This window comes from Pristiophorus japonicus, chromosome 21 (assembly GCF_044704955.1).
Source record: "Pristiophorus japonicus isolate sPriJap1 chromosome 21, sPriJap1.hap1, whole genome shotgun sequence".
NCBI lineage: Eukaryota > Metazoa > Chordata > Chondrichthyes > Pristiophoridae > Pristiophorus > Pristiophorus japonicus.
The window spans coordinates 36,923,253-36,945,685 of NC_091997.1; the positions used below are offsets into that span (position 1 = coordinate 36,923,253).

The 22,433-nt window shown below is 46.1% G+C and overlaps 1 protein-coding gene across 6 annotated transcripts in view; it reads right to left on the reverse strand.

Moving 5' to 3' along the window:
- The window catches only part of LOC139233946 (zinc finger protein Aiolos-like), a 176,398-nt gene extending 154,129 nt beyond the window's left edge, over positions 1-22,269 (reverse strand). For 2 of the 6 annotated variants that reach the window (XR_011588243.1, XM_070864635.1), the window contains exon 1: positions 16,983-17,258. The gene's annotated coding sequence lies outside the window, so the exon portion shown is untranslated. Of the gene's footprint in view, positions 1-16,828; positions 16,854-16,907; positions 17,259-20,557 lie in introns of those variants that run through there. The other 4 variants (XM_070864631.1, XM_070864630.1, XM_070864632.1 and 1 more) reach the window with 4 other exon arrangements.
- Positions 22,270-22,433: the final 164 nt, after the last annotated feature.

Genomic DNA, 22,433 nt, shown 5'->3' on the forward strand with positions numbered 1-22,433 from the left:
CAATCCCCCCATCCAGGAATCAGCTTGGTGCACTCCCTCTGTGGCAAGTATATCCTTCCTTATGTAATGAGACCAAAGGGCCAAAATTTCCCTCCGCCCCAAAAGGGGCAGATAATTTGAATTAAATGAAAATACTCCGCCCGAATCCATGGGGCAGAGAATAGAGGGATTTTTCCCTCTTTTGGTGTGCAAAATCGTCGGGGCGGTGTTTTGTGTGGCTGAGGGGCAGAAGTGCGTCGGGAGTGGGGCGGAAGGCGGGCGGTGTCATGAGCGCCACGCTGAGCATGTCACCACGACATATATGATGTCAGCGCGACGCCCCTCCCCTTCACTGAAAGGGGAGGGCCGCTGCAAGCTCTGCAGACACTTTAGTGGCGCCCACTGGGCTACCACGGAGAGCTTCGGCCGGGTGTGCCAGGCTGTCTGTTGGCAGATCGGTCGAACCCGTGGCCACCATTGTCGGCCCGACTGCAGAGTCGGCCAACAATTAAAATAAAATGGTGGCCGTGGCGGTACGCCCTCTCCTTTAAGGGTGGACGCACCATGCAGCCGGAATAGCTATCGGGGGCACCAAGCGGCGGCAGCTCCGTTCCCGTGGGGCAATTTCCCTTGTGGGCCAGAAAGGGGTCGCTGCCAGGCGGTAAGGGGTCGGTGCGTGCCCGGCGGGGCGGGAACACTGGGCGTTGGCCCATTTCCGCCGCTCCCGGCTCGGGGGCAATGTCAGATGGTTGGAAAGGGCTTAGGACCTTAAAGAGGTGGCAATTTCGGCCCCCAAAACTGTACACAACACTCCAGGTGTGGTCGCATCAGGGTCCTATCTCCTTTGGATTTGATCTGCCTCCTCCTTTGCATTTCCCTCTCTTTTCTTCCCTCCTTTCCTGACCCTTCTGTCAATTATTTTCAACTTCATTTTCCTTTTTATTTCTTACTTTTACTCTTCATTCTTGGACAGCCATGAAATCCACCGTTACTCTTTAGTGTGGGCTCAATTTTCCCCAAAGCCGTTTTTGGTGCATTGCCAGAGTTACACCCATTTTTCTAGGCCACAACTGCTCCAAAGATAAATGTGCCAAGTTTCCCCACTCTATTTTTTTAAATTGGCACGGCGCAGCCTGTCATTAGAACATAAGAAATAGGAGCAGGAGTAGGCCATACGGCCCCTCAAGTCTGCTCCGCCATTTAATATGATCATGGCTGATCCAATCATGGACTCAGCTCCACTTATCTGCCTGCTCCCCATAACCCCTTATCGGTTAAGAAACTGTCTATCTCTGTCTTAAATTTATTCAATGGGTGACAGTGTGGGCTGTGAGGAGGATGCTAAGAGGCTGCAGGGTACTTGGACAGGTTAGGTGAGTGGGTAAATGCATGGCAGAGGCAGTATAATGTGGATAAATGTGAGGTTATCCACTTTGGTGGCAAAAATAGGAAGGCAGATTATCTGAATGGTGACAGATTAGGAAAACAAGACCTGGGTGTCATGGTACATCAGTCATTGAAAGTTGGCATGCAGGTACAGATGGTGAAGGTGACAAATAGCATGTTGGCCTTCATAGCGAGAGGATTTGAGTATAGGAGCAGGAAGGTCTTACTGCAGTTGTGTAAGGCCTTGGTGAGGCCACACCTTGAGTATTGTGTTCAGTTTTGGTCTCCTAATCTGAGGAAGGACATTCTTGCTGTTGAGGGAGTGCAGCGAAGGTTCACCAGACTGATGCCCAGGATGGCAGATCTGACATAGGAAGAAAGATTGGATCGACTAGGCTTATATTCACTGGAATTTAGAAGAATGAGAGGGGATCTCGTAGAAACATATAAAATTCTGACGGGATTGAACAGGTTAGATGCAAGAACAATGTTCCCGATATTGGGGAAGTCCAGAACCAGGGGTCACAGTCTAAGGATAAGGGGTAAGCCATTTAGGACTGAGATGAGGAGAAACTTCTTCACTCAGAGAATTGTGAACTTGTGGAATTCTCTACCACAGAAAGTTGTTGAGGCCAGTTCTTTAGATATATTCAAAAGGGAGTTAGATGTGGCCCTTATGACTAAAGGGATCAAGGGGTATGGAGAGAAAGCAGGAATGGGGTACTGAAGTTGCATGATCCGCCATGATCATATTGAATGGTGATGCAGGCTCGAAGGGCCGAATGGCCTACTCCTGCACCTATTTTCTATGTTTCTATGCCCCAGCTTCCACAGCTCTCTGAGGCAGCGAATTCCACAGATTTACAACTCAAGAGTCTTGTAGCCTCGGGAGCTGGAGCCAAATGTCTGCGCAGAAAAAATGATGCCGCCCCTTCTGCATGTGCAGAAAAAAAAGGACGCTTTTGACATGATTCCTATGGGCACACATGCGCAGTATAGCTCCCGGTCTCCAATCGACCAGTTTTAAAGAGCCAATTGTGTGTGTGAGAACTTTGAGTACTGTGTGAGAATTTTAATTATCATTGGAAAAATCGGAGTTGCAATACAAGATGCAACGTGGCGCAAGGACCAAGAATTTCTTACAGGATGAAGTGGAGGCACTAGTTGTTGTGATTGAGGGCAAGTGGCAGGAGCTGGAGATCAGCAGAGGTCACATAAAAGTTCCACCCAATGAAATGAAGAAACACTGGAACCAACTTGCACAAGATTAGTGTGCAATGGTGACCACCCCGAGGTCTGGAGGCTAGTGCAAAAAGTGGTAGGACCTTGGTCAAGTAGTTAGTGTAAGTAATATTTTCATTTTTCAATGGAATTGTAATTGTAAATGTGACCATCTGTATATGTCCCACCCAGCAGAAAGACACCCTCTCTAAAGTTATATTTTCATCTTTGCAGAGGAAAGTGGCACACAACAAACGAGAAAGAACTCGAACAGGAGGCCCGGCAAATCTACACCCAGTGACACCCTTGGAAGAGAGGGTCGCTGCTTTGATGGGTCCAGCCTGGAGAAAAGCAACCACCACTGCACAAGCTGAGCCCACACTCAAGGGAGAGGGTAAGGCCTGGAAGTTCCAGTCTGGCTTTCCTAAATGTTAAGTACTGCGCGAGCTAGCCCTGCTTCAGTTCATGGGGATGTCTCTCTCAGCTACGCTTCGGTTGATGCAATGTGCTATCATTCAGCGTGGTCCTTCAAATGAGTCTGTTGCCTGCGCTGTGTGAGTCTACTCATCCCACCCACCCTGCCCCCTCCTCTGTTGCTAACCATATGTCTGTTGTTATATTTTGCAGAACTTGAGGCCAACCCTGACGATGCAGAAGATTCAGACGAGGACGAGCCTGAAGAGAACATCTTCCAGACCAAGAGCATGGGGTTAAGGGGGAAGGTGGAGGGGATGGATGAAGCCCCATATCTTGTACTCACTTTGGAGGAGGTGCAGGTGCCGTTCATTAAGGTGCTAGCCCCTTCCCTGAGTAGTGGTTTGAGTTTTGGTGGGACATTCCATGGTTTCTCACCGTCCGAGGCTGTGGGTCCCAGTGGGATGCAGTAAGGCACACCCAGGTCTCCACTGTTCGAGGCTGTGGGTCCCATTTGGATGCTGCGATCCACACCCAGGGTGAGGAGGGGAAGGAGAGCTCGACTGCGCTCTCCTGAGGTGCAGGATAGAACAGATGTGGTTCACATGATGGCAATGAGTGTAGAGAGCATGACTTTACTCGATCACTCCTGGACACCATCAGTGGGGTGGGTGATGAGATATCGGAACTGTCGGGAAAAGTAACAACACTCTCGCGAAAATGGGAACGCTGCCCGGGAACATGAGGGAGGGAATATCTCAGTCATAGAAACAATATCGGTGCACATGAGGGAGGGAATCTCACAGATAGCTGATGCGCTGTCAGTGAAAATGAGGGAGGGAATGTCGCAGGTAGTTCAAACACTGTCAGTGACCATGACGGAGGGAATGTTGCAGGTAGTTGACACATTTTTGCTCAACATGAGGGAGGGCATGTCACAGGTAGGTGAGACACTGTCGACGAACATGAGGGAGGGAATGTTTCAGGTAGTTGAGACATTGTCAGGGCACATGAGGGAGGGAATGTTGCATGTAGTTGAGACATTGTCAGGACACATGAGGGAGGGAATGTTGGAGTTAGCTGCTGAATAAGGGAAAGTGCCCATTGACAGAATCAACTGCCACTCCCACTCCAATCTCCAGACCAGCCTCTGAAGAGTCCCAAGTCGGGCCTTCCACATTACCAACAGCAACCCCCCCCCCTCCCCCCCCATTAAAAAGTGCGCATTACCCGAGATGTTCAAAAGAATAAGCCTGGTACCCACCCAAGGAACGTTGTGCCACCGCCTGCAGGCAGGGGTGGTGGAGTCACTAAGACCATGCAGTGGGCGGTCTTAGAATGAGGTGAAGGAGAGATGGGTTCAGCCTTTCTTTGCTGCTGTTGTTGCTATTATTGTTGTTACTGTTGTAACTGTTCTCAAATTAAAAGTTTCGTGTAAGTTATGTAAATTTACAAGTTAGCAAAAGTTAATAAATGATCTTAAAGTTTTTAAGTGATCTTAAGTGAAAACTTTAAAGTTTGATACAAGAATACATTTATTAAAGTTAAGTTAAATACAAACAAATGTTTGTTAAACTTTTGAATAAAATATATTTTAAATTATAATTGAATCATTTACATTATTTGTTCCATTATTAACACAACTTTTTGAAATAAACAAGAATCATTTCCATCATTTGTTCCATTAACACAACACAACATTACGAAACAGGTCTAAACAGTAAACATGGTCCATGTGGAATAGCTGCCGCTGAGCCTTCAGGCAGCAAAGCATTCACGGATGAGCTGCTGGCGCAAGGCTCGAGCAATCGTTAAAGGGGTACGACAGCCCGCCCTCCTCCGCCATCGTGCTCCAGGTTCAGGTAGTTGCATGGCTTCCTCATCATCTGCATTTTCCTCATCATTATCATTAGCCACTCTCGCCTCCGGTGGGTCTTCTACTACCAGCTGCTGCTGTCTCATGATGGCTAAGTTATGCAGCATACAGCACACAATAGTGAACTGACCAACAATCTCAGGGGAGTATTGCATGTAGCCTCCGGAATGGTCCAGGCATCGGAAACGCTGTTTCAAGATGCCAATGGTCCTCTCTATTATGCTGCGCGCCGCAATGTACGACATGTTGTATTCCCGGTCAGCTTCCGTCCAGGTTACGCGTAGGGGCGTCATGAACCTGGTAGCGAGGTCGTACCCTTTGTCTCCCAGCAGCCAGCTCTGACCTGGCTACTGCTGAAACATGGCAGATATACCACTCTTGGGTAGGATGAACGCATCATGGGTGCTCCCAGGGTATCTTGCATCAACTGACATTATGCGATGCATGTCGTCACACACGAGCTGTACATTAATGGCGTGAAAGCCTTTTCTGTTCCTATACATCTCGGAATCCTCCAAAGATGCTCGCAAGGTGATATGGGGCACAATCAATGCAGCCCAGTACCTTTGGAAAGCCAGCAATCCTGGAGAAGCCCACAGCCCTGTCACGCATTGCCTGACATGGGGAACTTTATGTAGTCATTCCTCCGGGCATATAGTGCAGCAGTCACCTGCCGAATGCAGACATGTGTTGCATGTTGAGAAATGGCGCACACATCCTCAGTTGTAGTTTGGAATGATCCAGATGCATAGAATGAAAGTGCAGCTGTAACCTTCACTTCAACTGAAAAAGCAGTCCTCCTGATGCTGCTAGGTTGCAGGTCTGCTTTTACTAACTCAGAGATCTCAGTTACAACTTCTTTGTGGAAACGCAGCCTTCTGACACAGGCTGCATCACTTAGGTGCAGGTACGAACACCTATCTCGATATACCCGACGTGGGTAAGGCCTCCTGCCCATCACCCTATGAACTCTGAGGTTCCTCATGCGATGACGTTGAATCAATTGTCTGCTCCGCAGCACCATCATGCAAAAGACTTGTACAAGGTACGGCATTTGCAAGAAGCTCAAAATGGCAGGCGACGTTCTTTGTTCTCTCTCCCCACAAGGTCTGTAATGGACCACATTCAGTTCTGAGCAGACGCAGTGATCGGGAACCCCCTACCCCCCAGGCCACATTTGATGCGTAGTGCTTGCTTCTGATGCCTTCCACAGCCCCGCACCCACCCGGGCTTGATTTGATGCGTAGTGCAGGATGCTAATGCCTTCCATATGCATTCCACAGTACCCCCACCTCCCCCCCCCCCCCCCCCGCCCACCAACCGAGCTTCTTTTGCAGCCGAACCCCGAGCCCGAGCGTGAGACCGATTCTGCCGGCCGGCACTCCGACCCTCGAGCCCGGAGAGGAGACGTTTGGTGGCGGCATGTCAGTTGAAAAAAAAATGAAAACTTACAAAATTCCATCAAACTTCCATTTGCTGCGATATAAGGTTAAAAAAAATCTTTATTATGCACATTTAAGTGTTCTTGACTCCCTCCAAAACTTCACTGAAAAACAATTATGTCTTTCTGCGCCAATTTTTCAATGCATGCTGGTTTTTAACCTACTAGAAGGTTTTTCGGGAGTGGTCACATACACCGACCTAGGAGACATTTTGCGGGCAAACTTACATAATTGACAAAAACTGGCGCAGACATCAGGTTATGCCCCCATGACACAAAAACAAACTAACCTAAAAAAAAATCAAAAAATTGGCGCAGAAAGACATAATTGTTTTTCAGTGAAGTTTTGGAGGGAGTCAAGAACACTTAAATGTGCATAATAAAGATTTTTTTTAACCTTATATCGCAGCAAATGGAAGTTTGATGGAATTTTGTAAGTTTTCATTTTTTTTTCAACTGACATGCCGCCACCAAACGTCTCCTCTCCGGGCTCGAGGGTCGGAGTGCCGGCCGGCAGAATCGGTTACGCTGACACATATTCCTTGGGGAAACTTTAATTTTTTAACTTATGCCAAAAAACGGCACAAGTCAGTGAGGAAAATTGAGCCCTGTAGTTGGAACAGTCCTGTCCTAACCTGGCAGGCTTAGGAAGTAGTTTTACCAGAAGTGAATGGCACAGGTACTGTACTGGTACTGGCTGATCATCTTCTTTCGTACCTGGCTCACCCGCCTCCTAGCAGCTACAGTTTAACTGGGGAGCGATTCATTGCCTCCTTTAAGTTTACAAAGTTTGGACTCTTGCATTCTGTAGGACTACAAGTTCTGGCCTTGATATAACAACAGAACACACTTGCACCCTATGGTTTACTTGAGGCAGTGAACCTGTCATTTGTGTGGACCTGTCAGTCCTACTCGGAGTTGGGTTTTGAGAAACTATTTTCTGCGCCAGGCAGCTTTTTTCTGTGTCAACTACTTCAGAAAATATCTACCGATCCGGAGGCCCATTCCCATCATGCCGACTGCTAGCTGTCCACTGTGCTCTGCTTATCTTGAATGTATGCAGCTCCCTAATCCCATAACCAGTTCCTAAATAACAGCCAGAGCTCTGCCGATTCCATTCAGAACACATCTCTTTCGGTTTCTTTTTTTGTTTCAAATCTTGTGCTTCTTTCTCATTGCTGTTTGTGGGAGCTTGCTGTGCGCAATTTTGGTTGCATTGCTTGCTTACAGAACAGTGACTACACTTCAAAAGTACTTCATTGGCTGTGAAACGCTTTGGGACGTCCTGAGGTCGTGAAAGACATTGTAGAAATGAAAGTTCTTTCTACTTCAAACCTTCCTCTGCCAGAGTGCCTTCCTTAAAGATACCAGAAATGACAGTCTCCAAAGTACAGCACTCTTCTCTGCTGCTCTCCTTAATGTGGCACTCTGGAGCAAGCAGTGTGGCCACCGCAGGACTGTTGATAAGAACGTTATGTGACCAGATCAGGGAGAGGCACAAAAATAGCAACTCACACTATTTCTATTTCTCAGCATCTTTCACAATAAATGTGTAATTTTCTAACCACAACCCACCCTTTCCAGTTAGTTACTGACTATATTAAGATTCACTATCTCTTCTAGTTAACATTTATTTTACTTCAACCAAAACTTAAAATTAAGGTTGCAGAACCACTGGATAACAGGACCATTATCTGCTGAACAGAGGAGACTCCGAAATGCCAATGAGTAACCCACAGATTGATAGGGCTGTATTCAAGATTGCAACTATTAACACAAGAAATTAAATGTATACAGTATATACCAGACATTGTGGTAACTGGTGTATAGTTTAAAAACTATTGCCCAACAGAACACAACCTACAGACAAGGTCACTGGATCTTATACAACCGGTTTTGAGAAGCAGCTAGCAGTAAGCCTGCACAGGAAGCTCCCAACGTGTGGAAGCACTGTGACAGTGTGTTACTCAGTGAAACACACACACTGCTCCCCTCACCAGCTCACCTCCCACGCACACTGCCTCACAACAAAATGCATTAGTCAAGATATAGTGGGCCAGTGCTCATTCATTTTGAACCCTGCTCTAATAGCATATTTCACAAGGTGTTTCTAATCTACCCAATTCCCACAAGTAAAGAAATACTTTTCTTTATTCTCTAAATTGGCGAAGGGACAGAAAGCAGAAAGTAGCGGTGAACGGTTGTTATTCAGACTGGAGGGAAGTGTGCAGTGGTGCCCCCAGGGGTCAGTGTTGGGACCCCTGCTCTTGCTGATATATATTAACGACCTGAACGTGCGTATATAGAACATAATTTCAAAGTTTGCAAATGACACAAAACTCAGAAATGTAGTGAACAGTGAGGAGGATAGTCACAGACTTCAGGAGAACATAGACAGACTGGTGAAATGGGTCGACACATGGCAGATGGAATTTAACGCAGAGAAGTGTGAAGTGATTCATTTTGGAGGGAGAATGAGGAGAGACAATATGAATTAAATGGTACAATTTTAAAGGGGGTGCAGGAGCAGAGGGACCTGGGGGTGTATGTTCACAAATTATTTAAGGAGGCAGGACAAGTTGAGAAAGCTGTTAAAAAAGCACATGCGATCCTTGGCTTCATAAACAGTGACAGAGTATAAATCAATGAAGTTATGCTAAATCTTTATAAAATAACTGGCTAGGCCCCAGCTGGAGTATTGTGTCCAATTCTGGGCACTGCACTTTGGAAGGGATGTCAAGACCCTGGCAAGGTGATTTATTAGAATAGTACCAGGATTGAGGGGCATCAGTTACGTGGAGAGACTAGGGAAGCTGGGGTTGTTCTGCTTAGAGCAGAGATTTTGAATAAAGTTTGTCAAAATCATGCACGATTTTGATAAGAGTAAATAATATAGAGCCTTTAACGTCGTAAAACGTCCCAAGGTGCTTCACAGCAATGTGACAAAACAGATAAATTTGACACCAAGCCATAGAAGAAATTAAGGCAGATGACCAAAAGCTTGTTTAAAGAGGCAGATTTTAAGGAGCGTCTTAAAGGAGGAATGAGAGGTAGCGAGGCGGAGAGGTTTAGGGAGGGAGTTCCAGAGCTTAAGGCCCAAACAGCTGAAGGCACGGCCACTGATGGTTGAGTAGTTATAATGAGGGATGTTCAAGGGGGAAGAATTTGAGAAGCGCAGACAGCTTGTGGGGTTGTGAGGCTGAAAAAGATTAGAGATAGGGAGGGGCAAGGCCATGGAGTGATTTGTAAACAAGGATGATAATTTTGAAATCGGGGCGTTGTTTAACCGGGAGCCAATGTAGGTCAGCGAGCACAGGGGGTGATGGGTGATCGTGACTTGGTGCGAGTTAGTACACGGGTTGCTGAGTTCTGGACTGAGGAGAAACTGTTTCCAGTGGCAGAAAGGTCGGTAACCAGAAGGCACAGATTTAAGGTAAGTAGCAAAAGAACCAGAGGCAACATGGGGAAAAATAAATTTACACAGTGAGTTGCTGTGATCTGTAATGCACTGCATGAAAGGGCGGTGGGAGCAGATTCGATCATAACTTTCAAAGGGTGAATTGTATAAATACATGAAGGGGGAAAATGTGCAGGGCTATGGGGAAAGAGTAGCACAGGCACGATGGGTTCAATGGCCTCCAACGTTGCTGTATCATTCTATGATTCTCTGGGGATATGGGCATCACCAGCAAGGCAGTGTTGACCAGACCAGGCAGACATGGCAGCTTCCCTCCCCTGAAATGAACCAGTTGGGTTTATTCGACAGTCTGGCAGCTCTTGTGGTTATTTTATTGCTGGCCACCCTCAAATTACCAGATTTACTGAATTCAATTTCACAACTTGCCACGATGAGATTTGAATTCACAAACTTCGGTGCTAGTACCATGGCGACTAGGTTACTGTGACTTGGGGTATTGCTGTTGTGGAATGGGAGTCACCTGCAAGTCACAGTTTATGTTTTGTAACACCTCACACTTCAGTCCATCTGTGCGAGTTATTTTGGTTATTTAGGTAGCACTAAGATACTGGAAAACCTGAGTCAAAGCAGTTCCATGCTGGAGAAATACCCCAAATAATGAGATTACTGCATGAGGTGGCTCAAATCCAGTGCTCTCATCCCCACCCCAGAGGAGCAGGCTGAGGCTTGGTGCTAAAACCAAGGATTCCTGCTATATCAGCTGATCTTTGTCATTCAATTCCAGAGGTTTTATACAACTGGACAACTATTTAATGAAATAAGCAAAATAGATCATTCTGGACTGAACAATTCAGCTCAAAACAGTGAAACATTGCTAACACCACTCTGCAAGCTGCCACCAAGAAACGTAGGAGATTGCCATGGAGTTACTCTGCTTCAGTTGTTCCCTTATTCCCGTTGGGCGTCACTGCTCGACACCTTTCCAGAACAACACAGCTATGATCAGCGGATTGTGGCAAGTCTGTAACACACTGATCACCATCATCATCATAGGCAGTCCCTCGAAATCGAGGAATACTTGCTTCCACTCTAAAAGTGAATTCTCAGGTGACTGAACAATACGGGAATTACAGTCTCTGTTACAGGTGGGACAGACAATGGTTGAAGGAGAGGGTGGGTGGGGAGTCGGTTTGCCGCAAGCTCCTTCCGCTACCTGCGTTTGGTTTCTGCATGCTCTCGGCGACGAAACTCGAGATGCTCAGCGCCCTCCCGGATGCTCTTCCTCCACTTAGGGCGGTCTTTGGCCAGGGACTCCCAGGTTTTGGTGAGGATGTTGCATTTTATCAAGGAGGCTTTTAGGGTGTCCTTGAAATGTTTCCTCTGCCCACCTGGGGCTCGCTTGCCATGTAGGAGTTCCGAATAGAGCGCTTGCTTTGGGAGTCTTGTGTCAGACATGCGAACAATGTGGCCTGCCCAACGGAGCTGGTCGAGTGTGGTCAGTGCTTCGATGCTGGGGATGTTGGCCTGATCGAAGGGAACCTACGTTGGTGCGTCTGTCCTCCCAGGGGATTTGCAGGATCTTGCGGAGACATCGTTGGTGGTATTTCTCCAGCGATTTGAGTGTCTACTGTATAAGTATCCTGGACCTGATGGCTTACATCCTACGTTCTTAGAAGTGGCTGCAGAGATAGTGAATGCATTGGTTGTAATCTACTAAAATTCCCTGGATTCTGGGGAGGTCCCAGCGGATTGGAAAACTGCAAATGTAACACCCCTATTTTAAAAAGGAGGCAGACAAAAAGCAGGAAACTATAGACCAGTTAGCCTAACTTCTGTCGTTGGGAAAATGCTGGAGTTAATTATTAAGTAAGCAGTAGCAGGACATTTGGAAAAGCATAATTCAATCAAGCTGAGTCAGCATGGTTTTATGAAAGGGAAATCATGTTTGACAAATTTTCTGGAGTTCTTTGAGGATGTAAGGAGCAGGGTGGATAAGGGGGAACCAGTGGATGTGGTGTATCTGGGTTTCCAGAAGGCATTAGATAAGGTGCCACATAAAGGATTACTGCACAAGATAAAAGTTCACGGGATTGGAGGTAATATATTAGCATGGATAGAGGATTGGCTAACTAACAGAAAATGGAGCGTCGGGATAAATGGGTGATTTTCCGGTTGGCAAACAGTAACTAGTGGGGTGCAGCAGCCTCAACTATTTACAATCTGTATTAATGACTTGGATGAAGGGACCGAGTGTAATGTAGCCAAGTTTGCTGATAATACAATGATGGGTGGAAAAGCAAATTGTGAGGAAGACACAAAAAATCTGCAAAGGGATATAGACAGGCTAAGTGAAACAGAGAAAATTGGTGAAGGAGTAGGTCATTCGGCTCTTCGAGCCTGCATCACCATTCAATATGATCATGGCAGATCATGCAACTTCAGTACCCCATTCCTGCTTTCTCTCCGTACCCCTTGATCCCTTTAGCCGTAAGGGCCACATCTAACTCCCTTTTGAATATATCTAACGAACTGGCCCCAACAACTTTCTGTGGTAGAGCATTCCACAGGTTCACAACTCTCTGAGTGAAGAAGTTTTTTCTCACCTCGGTCCTAAATGGCTTACCCCTTATCCTTAGACTGTGACCCCTGATTCTGGACTTCCCCAACATCAGGAACATTCTTCCTGCATCTAGCCTGTCCAATCCCATCAGAATTTTATATGTTTCTATGAGATCCCCTCTCATTCTTCTAAATTCCAGTGAATATAAGCCTAGTCGATCCAGTCTTTCTTCATATGTCAGATCTGCCATCCCAGGAATCAGTCTGGTGAACCTTCGCTGCACTCCCTCAATAGCAAGAACGTCCTTCCTCAGATTAGGAGACGAAAACTGTACACAATATTCAAGGTGTGGCCTCAACAAGGTCCTGTACAACTGCAGTAAGACCTCCCTGCTCCTATACTCAAATCCTCTAGCTATGAAGGCCAACATGCCATTTGCCTTCTTCACCGCCCGCTGTACCTGCATGCCAACTTTCAATGACTGATGTACCATGACACCCAGGTCTCGTTGCACCTCCCCTTTTCCTAATCCATTCACCTAACCTGTCCAAGTCACCCTGCAGCCTCTTTGCATCCTCCTCACAGCTCACACTACCACCCAGCTTAGTGTCAAGTGAGTGGGCAAAAATTTGGCAGATGGAGTATAATGTGGGAAAATGTGAGATTATCCACTTTGGCAGTAAAAATAGAAAAGCAAATTATAATTTAAATGGAGAAAAATTGAAAAGTACAGAGAGACCTGGGAGTCCTTGTGCGTGAAATACAAAAAGTTAGTATGCAGATACAGCAATTAATTAGGAAGGCAAATGGAATGTTGGCCTTTATTGCAAGGGGGATAGAATATAAAGGCAGAGAAGTCCTGCTGCAACTGTACAGGGTACAGGTGAGGCCACACCTGGAGTACTGCGTACAGTTTTGGTTTCCGTATTTAAGGAAGGATATATTTGTATTGGAAGCTGTTCAGAGAAAGTTCACTAGATTGATTCCGGAGATGAGGAGGTTGACTTATGAAGATAGGTTGAGTAGGTTGGGCCTATACTCACTGGAGTTCAGGAGAATGAGAAGTGATCTTATCGAAACATATAAGATAATGAGGGGGCTCGACAAGATGGATACAAAGAGGATATTTCCACATAGGGGAAACTAAAACATGGGGACATAGTCTCAGAATAAGGGACAACCCATTTAAAACTGAGATGAGGAGGAATTTCTTCTCTCAGAGGATTGTAAATCTGTGGAATTCTCTGCCCCAGAGAGCTGTGGAGGCTGGGTCATTGAATATATTTAAGGCAGAGATAGTCAAATTTTTGAGAGATAAGGGAATAAAGGGTTATGGTGAGCGGGAAGGGAAGTAGAGCTGACTCCATGATCAGATCAGCCATGATCATATTGAATGGCGGAGCAGGCTCGAGAAGCCTAATGGTCTACTCCTGCTCCTATTTCTTATGTTCTTAACTTAGTGATTCGTGTATAAGGACACCCAGGTCCCTCTGAACACTAACACCTCCCAATCGCTCACCATTTAAAAAATACTCTGCTTTTCTATTTTTCCTGGATAACTTCACATTTCTCCACATTATATTCCATTTGCCATGTTCTTGCCAACTCACTTAGCCTGTCTATATCCCCTTGAAGTCTCTTTGATCCTCCTCACAACTTACATTCACACCTAGCTTTGTATCATCAGCAAACTTGGATATATTACATTTGGTTCCCTCATCCAAATCATTGATATAGATTGTGAATAGCTGGGGCCCAAGCACCGATCCTTGCGGCACCCCATTAGTTTCAACTTGCCAACCTGAAAATGATCCGTTTATTCCTACTCTCTGTTTTCTGTCCGTTAACCAATTCTCTGTCCATGGCAGTATATTACCCCCAGGCCCAAGAGCCCTAATTTTGTTCAATAACCTCTTGTGTGGTACCCTATCGAATGCCTTCTGAAATTCCAAATACACCACATCCACTGGTTCCCCCTTTATCTATTCTACTAGTTACAACCTCAAAAAACTCTAACAGATTTGTCAAATGTGATTTCCTTTTCATAAATCCGTGTTGACTCTGCCCAATCCTATTATTACTTTCTAGGTGCCCTGTTGCCACATTCTTAATAATAGATTCTAGCATTTTCCCTACTACTGCTGTCAGGCTAACTGGTCTGTAGTTCCCCTATTTCTCTCCCTCCTTTTTTAAACAGCGGGGTTACATGAACTATCTTCCAATCTGCGGGAACCGTTCTAGAATCTATGGAATTTGGAAGATAACAACCAATACATCCACTATCTCTATAGCCACCTCTTTCAAACCCCTAGGATGTAGGCACCAGGTCCAGGGGATTTATCAGCTTTCAGTCCCATTCATTTCTCCAGTACTTTTTTTTTACTAATACTAATTTCTTTCAGTTCCTCATTCTCACTAGACCCTTCGTTCTCCACTATTTCTGGGAGGTTTTTCAAGTCTTCTTAGAAACATAGAAAATAGGTGCAGGAGTAGGCCATTCAGCCCTTCTAGCCTGCACCGCCATTCAATGAGTTCATGGCTGAACATGAAACTTCAGTACCCCCTTCCTGCTTTCTCGCCATACCCCTTGATCCCCCGAGTAGTAAGGACTTCATCTAACTCCCTTTTGAATATATTTAGTGAATTGGCCTCAACTACTTTCTGTGGTAGAGAATTCCACAGGTTCACCACTCTCTGGGTGAAGAAGTTTCTCCTCATCTCGGTCCTAAATGGCTTACCCCTTATCCTTAGACTGTGACCCCTGGTTCTGGACTTCCCCAACATTGGGAACATTCTTCCTGCATCCAACCTGTCCAAACCCGTCAGAATTTTAAACGTTTCTATGAGGTCCCCTTCTTCCACGAAGACATTCACAAAGTATTTGTTTAATTTCCTTATTCCCCATTATAATATTTCCCCTCTCAGCCTGTAGGGACCCACATTTACTTTCACTAACCTTTTCTCTTTTATATACCTATAGAAGCTTTTACAGTCTGTTTTTATGTCTCTTGCTAGTTTACTCTCATATTCTATTTGCCCTTTTTTTATCAATTTATTGGTCCTCCTTTGCTGAATTCTAAAATCCTACCAATCCTCATGATTACTGCTCTTTTTGACAACATTATAAACCTCTTCCTTTGATCTAATACTATCTTTAACTTCTCGTTAGCCACGGTTGGATTACTTTTCTTGTAGGGTTTTTGTGCCTTAAAGGAATGTATGTTTTTTGCAAATTATATATTAGTTCTTTAAATGTGACCCATTGCTTGTCTACTGTCATACCTTTTAATGTAGTTTCCCAATCTACCTTAGCCAACTCGCCCCTCATACCCAAGTAGTTTGTTTTGTTTAGACTTAAGACCTTAGTTTTGGTTGTAACTAAATCACTTTCATAAACTAGCTAAACTAAACTGCGCTAATATGTTTGAACCAATGAACGGAGGTTTTATTTTTCAGAGGAAAATACTTCCCATGGAAATGGATCATCACATTCCCATGGAATTCAGTTACTGCTGGTGTAGTCCGAGTCAATGTTGAAACCTTCTCACATATACAGGATTCATTCTGATTTTCTGCACCGTTTCCGACAAACTGTTCAGGTGTATTTAAGCCACTTAATGCGTGTTTGACAGGATATGAAAGCACGTTTCAGACACCGGTAGGCGAAACACTCAGATGACTTAGCTTTAATACATCTTATCACAATCAAGACAAAAAGAACAAGACTGTAACGGACAGTCAATGACTCTCCACTGAGATCTGCACTGAGATGAAGCAGAAGATGCTGGAAACACTTAAGAGGCCAGCCGGCACTTGCCGGGTTTGGGACCAGGACTGTCCCTGAATCGCTCTGTTCTCCAGTGATTCCAGCATTTTCTCTTTGTGTTTCCGATCTCCAGTATGGAGTTTATTTTAAACATTTGGGCCTCCAGAAGAAACTGGTCTTACAAAAACCATTCTTCAAAAGATTGCTGCATAATTTCATTACGTAACTCAAAGTGCATCGAAATGTCTTTTCGAAACAGAAGTTTTGAAAGCAGTTTAACAAATCCAGGTCCATACGTGACACGCACGCCATTGTCCCAAAGTCAACATCCTGGCCAAATGAAGCTATTCTTTGCAAGAAGCCAGCACTCCAGCATGTTTCACTGTCCATGACCAACTTCCACAGCACCCTTATTTACAACCGCCTCAAATACATCAACACTCAATGACATTAATACTGCATATTTTCACATCAGTCCATTCAGCAGCTTCACAAAGTTTTATCTCACCCTTCCCGTTAATCTAACAATGCAATTTTAAATCTGATATCCGTTCAGCAAATATCGCGTATAAAGACTGTCTAACATTAGAATCTCTGCCTAAACACACAAGTTTAACGTTTTGTTCGCTCGGCTCTCGGCTGTCAACACTTGTAATCTACTGTTTACGCCTCTACCGCGTTTCCGTCACGGGATGCAGACGCGGAACTTGTAAACCAAGCAATTAAAACAAGCAAACGCTAACTGCGTGATAATTCAATCCCCACACCTGTATTATAGGTTCCCAAATATTTGCTCTATTTCTAAAACGTCAAATTTGAGCATGAGGAAATATAATCTGCTGCCACCTTTTAAGCAATTCAAATGCTTGCAGGGTGTGCGCAGTGCCCGTGGTGTGTGGCAGTGCCAATATGCCGTCTAACCTGCGCCTTGCCGCTGGGTGCCCACTCCACGTGTGCGCAGTGTGGCCGCTGGATGCTCACATGGATACACCGCCAGGCGGGAGAATCCCTCACGCACGCTTCCGCTCGTCCTGACCTCACCGCGTAACTGGGAAACTCTCTGCGTGACGACGTTGACGCCTGAACAGACCCACGCACGACACGTGGCGCATCACTCTCGCCAGACTCATTCTCAAAAAAACCCAGACATACAACAACCACCTGGATTTATGCAGCACCTCTAACGTGGCAAAACGTTCCAAGGTGCTTCACAGGAATATTATACAACAACATTTGAAATGAGTGCAGATGTCCCAAAGCTTAACCAAAGAGCTAGGTTTTCAGGAGTGTCTTAAAGGTGCAGAGGTCTAGGGGAGGGAGTTCCAGAGCTTTGGGCCCAGACAGCTGAAGGCAGCCACCAATAGCTGAGCGATTAAAATCAAGGATGCTCAAGAGGGCAGAATTAGAGGAGCGCAAATATCTTTGGGGGGTGGGGTTTAGAACATAACAAATAGGAGCAGGAGTCGGCCATTTGGCCCCTCGAACCTGCTCCGCCATTCAATACGATCATGGCTGATCTGATCCTGGCCTCAGCTCCACTTCCCTGCCTGCTCCCCATAACCCTTCACTCCCTTATCGTTAAAAAAATCTGTCTTTCTCCACCTTAAATATATTCAATGACCCAGCCTCCACAGCTTTCTGGGGCAGAAAATTCTAAAGATTCACGACCCTCAGAGAAGAAATTCCTCCTCGTCTCCATTTAAATGGGCGGCCCCTTATTCTGAAACTATGCCCCCTAGTTCTAGATTCCCCCACGAGAGGAAACCTCCTCTCTGCATCCATCCTGTCAAGCCCCTTCAGAATCTTATACATTTCAATAAGATCACCTCTCATTCTTCTAAACTCCAATGAGTATAGGCCCAACCTGTTCAAACTTACATAAGCAATAGGAGCAGGAGTCAGCCATTTGGCCCCTCAAGCCTGCTCCGCCATTCAATAAGATCATGGCTGATCTGATTATTCATAAGACAACCCCCTCATCTCAGGAATCAACCTTGTGAACCTTCTGTGAACTTCCTCCAATGCATGCATATCCTTCCTTAAATAAGGAGACCAAAACTGCACGCAGTACTCCAGGTGTGGTCTCACCAATACCCTGTACAGTTGTAGCAAGACTTCTCTACTTTTATACTCTATCCACCTTGCAATAAAGGCCAACATTCCATTTGCCTTCCTGATTACTTGCTGTACCTGCATGCTAACCTTTTGTGTTTCATGTACAAGGACCCCCAGATCCCTCTCCCCTCTGTATCGCAGCATTTTATAATCTCTCCCCATTTAAATAATAATTTGCTTTTTTATTGTTCATACCAAAGTGGATAACCTCACATTTTCCCACATTATACTCCACCTGTCAAATTTTTGCCCACTCACTTAGCCTGTCTATATCCCTTTACAGATTTTTTTGTGTCCTCTCACAATTTGCTTTCTCACCCATCTTTGTATCATCAACAAACTTGGCTACATTACACTCAGTCCCTTCATCCAAGTCATTATTATAGATTGTAAATAGTTGAGGACCCAGCATCGATTCCTGCAGCACTCCACTAGTCACTGTTTGCCAACTGAAAAATGGCCCATTTATCCTGACTCTCTGTTTTCTGTTAGTTAGCCAATCCTCTATCTATGCTAATATATTACCCCCAACCCCATGAGCTCTTATCTTGTGCAGTAACCTCTTATGTGGCACCTTATCAAATGCTTTCTGGAAATCCAAATACACCACATCCACTGGTTCACCTTTATCCACCCTGCTCGTTACATCCTCAAAGAACTCCAGCAAATTTGTCAAACATGATTTCCCTTTCATAAAACCATGCTGACTCTGCTTGACTGTATTATAATTTTCTTAATGTCCTGCTACTACTTCCTTAATAATACTCCAGCATTTTCCCAATGACAGATGTTAGGCTAACTGGCCTATAGTTTCCTGTTTTCTGTCTCACTCCTTTCTTAAATAGGGACGTTACATTTGCGGTTTTCCAATCTGTTGGGACCTCTCCAGAATCCAGGGAATTTTGGTAGATTACAACCAATGCATCCACTATCTCTGCAGCCACTAGGATGCAGGCCATCGGGTCCAGGGGACTTGTCCACCTTTAGTCCCATTAGTTTGTCTAGTACTTTTTCCCTAGTGATCGTGATTGTTTTAAGTTCCCCCCTCCTAATAGCACCCCCCCCCCTTGATTATCCACTATTGGGATGTTTTTAGTGTCTTCTATCGTGAAGATCGATACAAAATATTTTTCAAAGTCTCTGCCATTTTCCTGTCCCCCATTATTAATTCCCCAGTCTCATCCTCTAAGGTACCAACATTTACTTTAGCCACTCTCTTCCTTTTTATATACCTGTAGAAACTCTTAGTCTGTTTTTATATTTCTTGCGAGTTTACTCTCATAATTTATCTTCTTTTTCTTTATTATTTTTTTAGTCATCCTCTGCCGGTTTCTAAAAATTTCCCAATCCTCTGGCCTTCCACTAATCTTCACAACATTGTTTGCTTTTGTTTTCAATTTGACACCATCCTTTACTTTCTTATTTAGCCACGGATGGTTCATTTTCTGTTAGAGTCTTTCTTTCTCACTGGAATAGATCTCTGCTGAGAGTTATGAAATATTTTCTTAAATATCTGCTACTACTTATCTACTGTTGTGGGGCTGGAGGAAATTACAGAGGTAGGGAGGGGCGAGGCCATGGAGGGATTTGAAAACAAGGATGGGAAACAAAAAAATACTGGAAATACTCAGCAGGTCAGGCAGCATCTGTGGAGCGAAAAACAGAGTTAACGTTTCAGGTCGATGACCTTTCACTCGAACTGGTAAAAGTTAGAGATGTAACAGATTTTAAGTAAGTCCTGGGGCGGGGAAAAGGGGGGGCGAGGGGAGGAAAGAACAAAAGGGAAGATCTGTGATAGGGTGGAAGGCAGGAGTCACTAAATCATAGAATGGTTACAGCACAATAGGTGGTCATTCGGCCCGTCAAGCCTGTGCCAGTCCATGCAAGAGCACTTCCGCCAGTCCCCTCCCCCACTCCCCGCCCTTTCCCAGTAGCCCTGCAATTTTTCTCTTTAGGTACTCATCTAATTTATTTTTGAAAGCCATGATTAAATCTGCCTCCACCACCCTCTCAGGCAGCGCATTCCAGATCCTAACCACTCGCTGTGGAAAAAGGTTTTTCCTCACATCGCCTTTGGTTCTTTTGCCAATCGCCTTAAATCTGTGTCCTTGGGTTAGTGACCCTTCCACCAATGGGAACAGTTTCTCTCTATCTACTCTGTCCAGACCCCTCATGATTTTGAACATCTCGATCAAATCTCCTCTCAACCTTCTCTGATCCAAGGAGAACAACCCCAGCTTCTCCAGTCTATCCACATAAAGTTGTACAAAGCAAACATCGATGGTAATTGAACAAGTAAAGAAACATAAGGTGAGTCTGGAGGAGGTGTAAGTGGGAATGGAAGAATCATCAACAGCTGCCATGTGAAAAAATAAGCTTACGATCTGAAATTGTTGAACTCGATGTTGAGGCCAGAAGGCTGTAAAGTCCCTAATCGAAAGATGAGGTGCTGTTCCTCGAGCTTACCGTGAGCTTCATTGGAACAGTGCAGGAGGCCGAGGACAGAGAGGTCTGAGTGGGGCGTGGAGTTAAAATTTCCACTTACTTTGCAATCGAAAGGTACCTTCGGAGGATCGTTAACGTTGAAGTGAAATGTTGCACAGCCGACTGTAATGTGTAACGTTCATCATGTTGCCCAAGGAAAGCAAGCTCACGGTGGGCAATCACGGAGAACAAAACTCTGCCGTGGTGCAGCGGCATCGGCAGCACCTCAGAAAGTTCTTTGTCGGCTGGGAAACGCTTTCGGACGTCCCGAAGGAGTGATAGGCGCTGAATAAATGGGAGTCTTTCCTTTCCGAACACCGTCGCTTCCAGGCGCCGGGAGTTTTCCCGGAGAGGTGGATCCCGAGCTCCAGAAGCTGCAATTGACGGTATTTTCCCGATTGTTTTCTCAGGCTGCATGATTGACTCGGAATGCCGTCCCAGAGCAAAAGGGGATGGTAATGGGGCAAGCGAAGAAGCAAAAGATGAGTCTAGAAGAGGTGTAAATGGGAGTAGCAGAATCATCAGCAGTTGCCATGTGAAAAAATAGGGGCCGAAGTTATGGTCTGAAATTGTTGAACTGATGTCGAGTCCAGAAGGCTGTAAAGTGCCTAATCGAAAAATGAGGTGCTATTCCTCGAGCTTATGTTGAGCTTCGTTGGAATAGTGTAAGAAGCTGAGGACAGGGAGATCAGAGTGGGAATTAAAATGACAGGCGACCGGAAGCTTAGGGATGCGCTTAAGGACTGTCCGGAGGCATTCAGCAAAGCAGTCACCCGATCTGCGTTTGGTCTCCCCAATGTAAAGGAGACCGCAACGCAAGCAGCAAGTACAGTATACTAAATTGCAAGTAGTACAAGTAAATCATGATTTCATCTGGAAGGAGTGTTTAGGGCCCTGGACAGTGGGGAGGAAGTAAAAGGGCAGGTGTTGCATCTCCTGCGTTTGCATTGGAAGGTGAGGGGGTGCTGGGAGTGAAGGAGGAGTGGGTCAGGGTGTCGCGGAGGGAGCGGTCCCTTGGCAATGTTGAGAGGGGAGCGGGTGCTGGGAGAGTGGGTCAGGGTGTCGTGGAGGGAGCAGTCCCTTGGCAATGTTGAGAGGAGGGTAGGGGGTGCTGGAGGAGAGGGGAGCAGGTGCTGGAGAGGGGAGGGGGTGTTGGGGGAGAGGGTCAGGGTGTCACGGAGTGGTCCCTTGGCAATGTTGAGAGGGGAGGGTAGGGGGTGCTGGGAGAGTGGGTCAGGGTGTCGCAGAAGGAGCGGTCCCTTGGCATTGTTGAGGGGGGAGAGGAAGGGAGGGGGTACTGGAGGGGAGGGGAGCGGGTGTTGGGGGAGAGGGGAGGGGGTGCTGGAGGAGAGGGTTCAGGGTGTCGCGGAGGGAGCCATCCCTTGGCAATGTTGGGGGGGGGGAACAAAGTCCCAGGCCCGGGAAGCGTCCTGTCACTCGGACGGGGGGAGAGGCGCCAAGTCCGCAGATTGTTGCCCCAGCCGAGCTGCTAAAATTAAATATAACAATATCTGTGGCAAAGTTTAACGAGCCGCCCCTAGCAAAGGCGTTCTGAACACAATAAGATGCCGTCAGCGACATGGCGTCGAACGCACGGCGTCCGCCTCAGGCCCTCATACCGCGGCTGCGCAGTGAGAGGGGTTGGGGCGGGGGGTGCCGGCAGCGCGGCTGCGCAGTGAGCGGGGTTGGGGCGGGGCCGGCAGCGCGGCTGCGCAGTGAGCGGGGTTGGCCGCGCGGCGCATGCGCGGTGGTTCCCGCTCTCCCCCCGGGCGG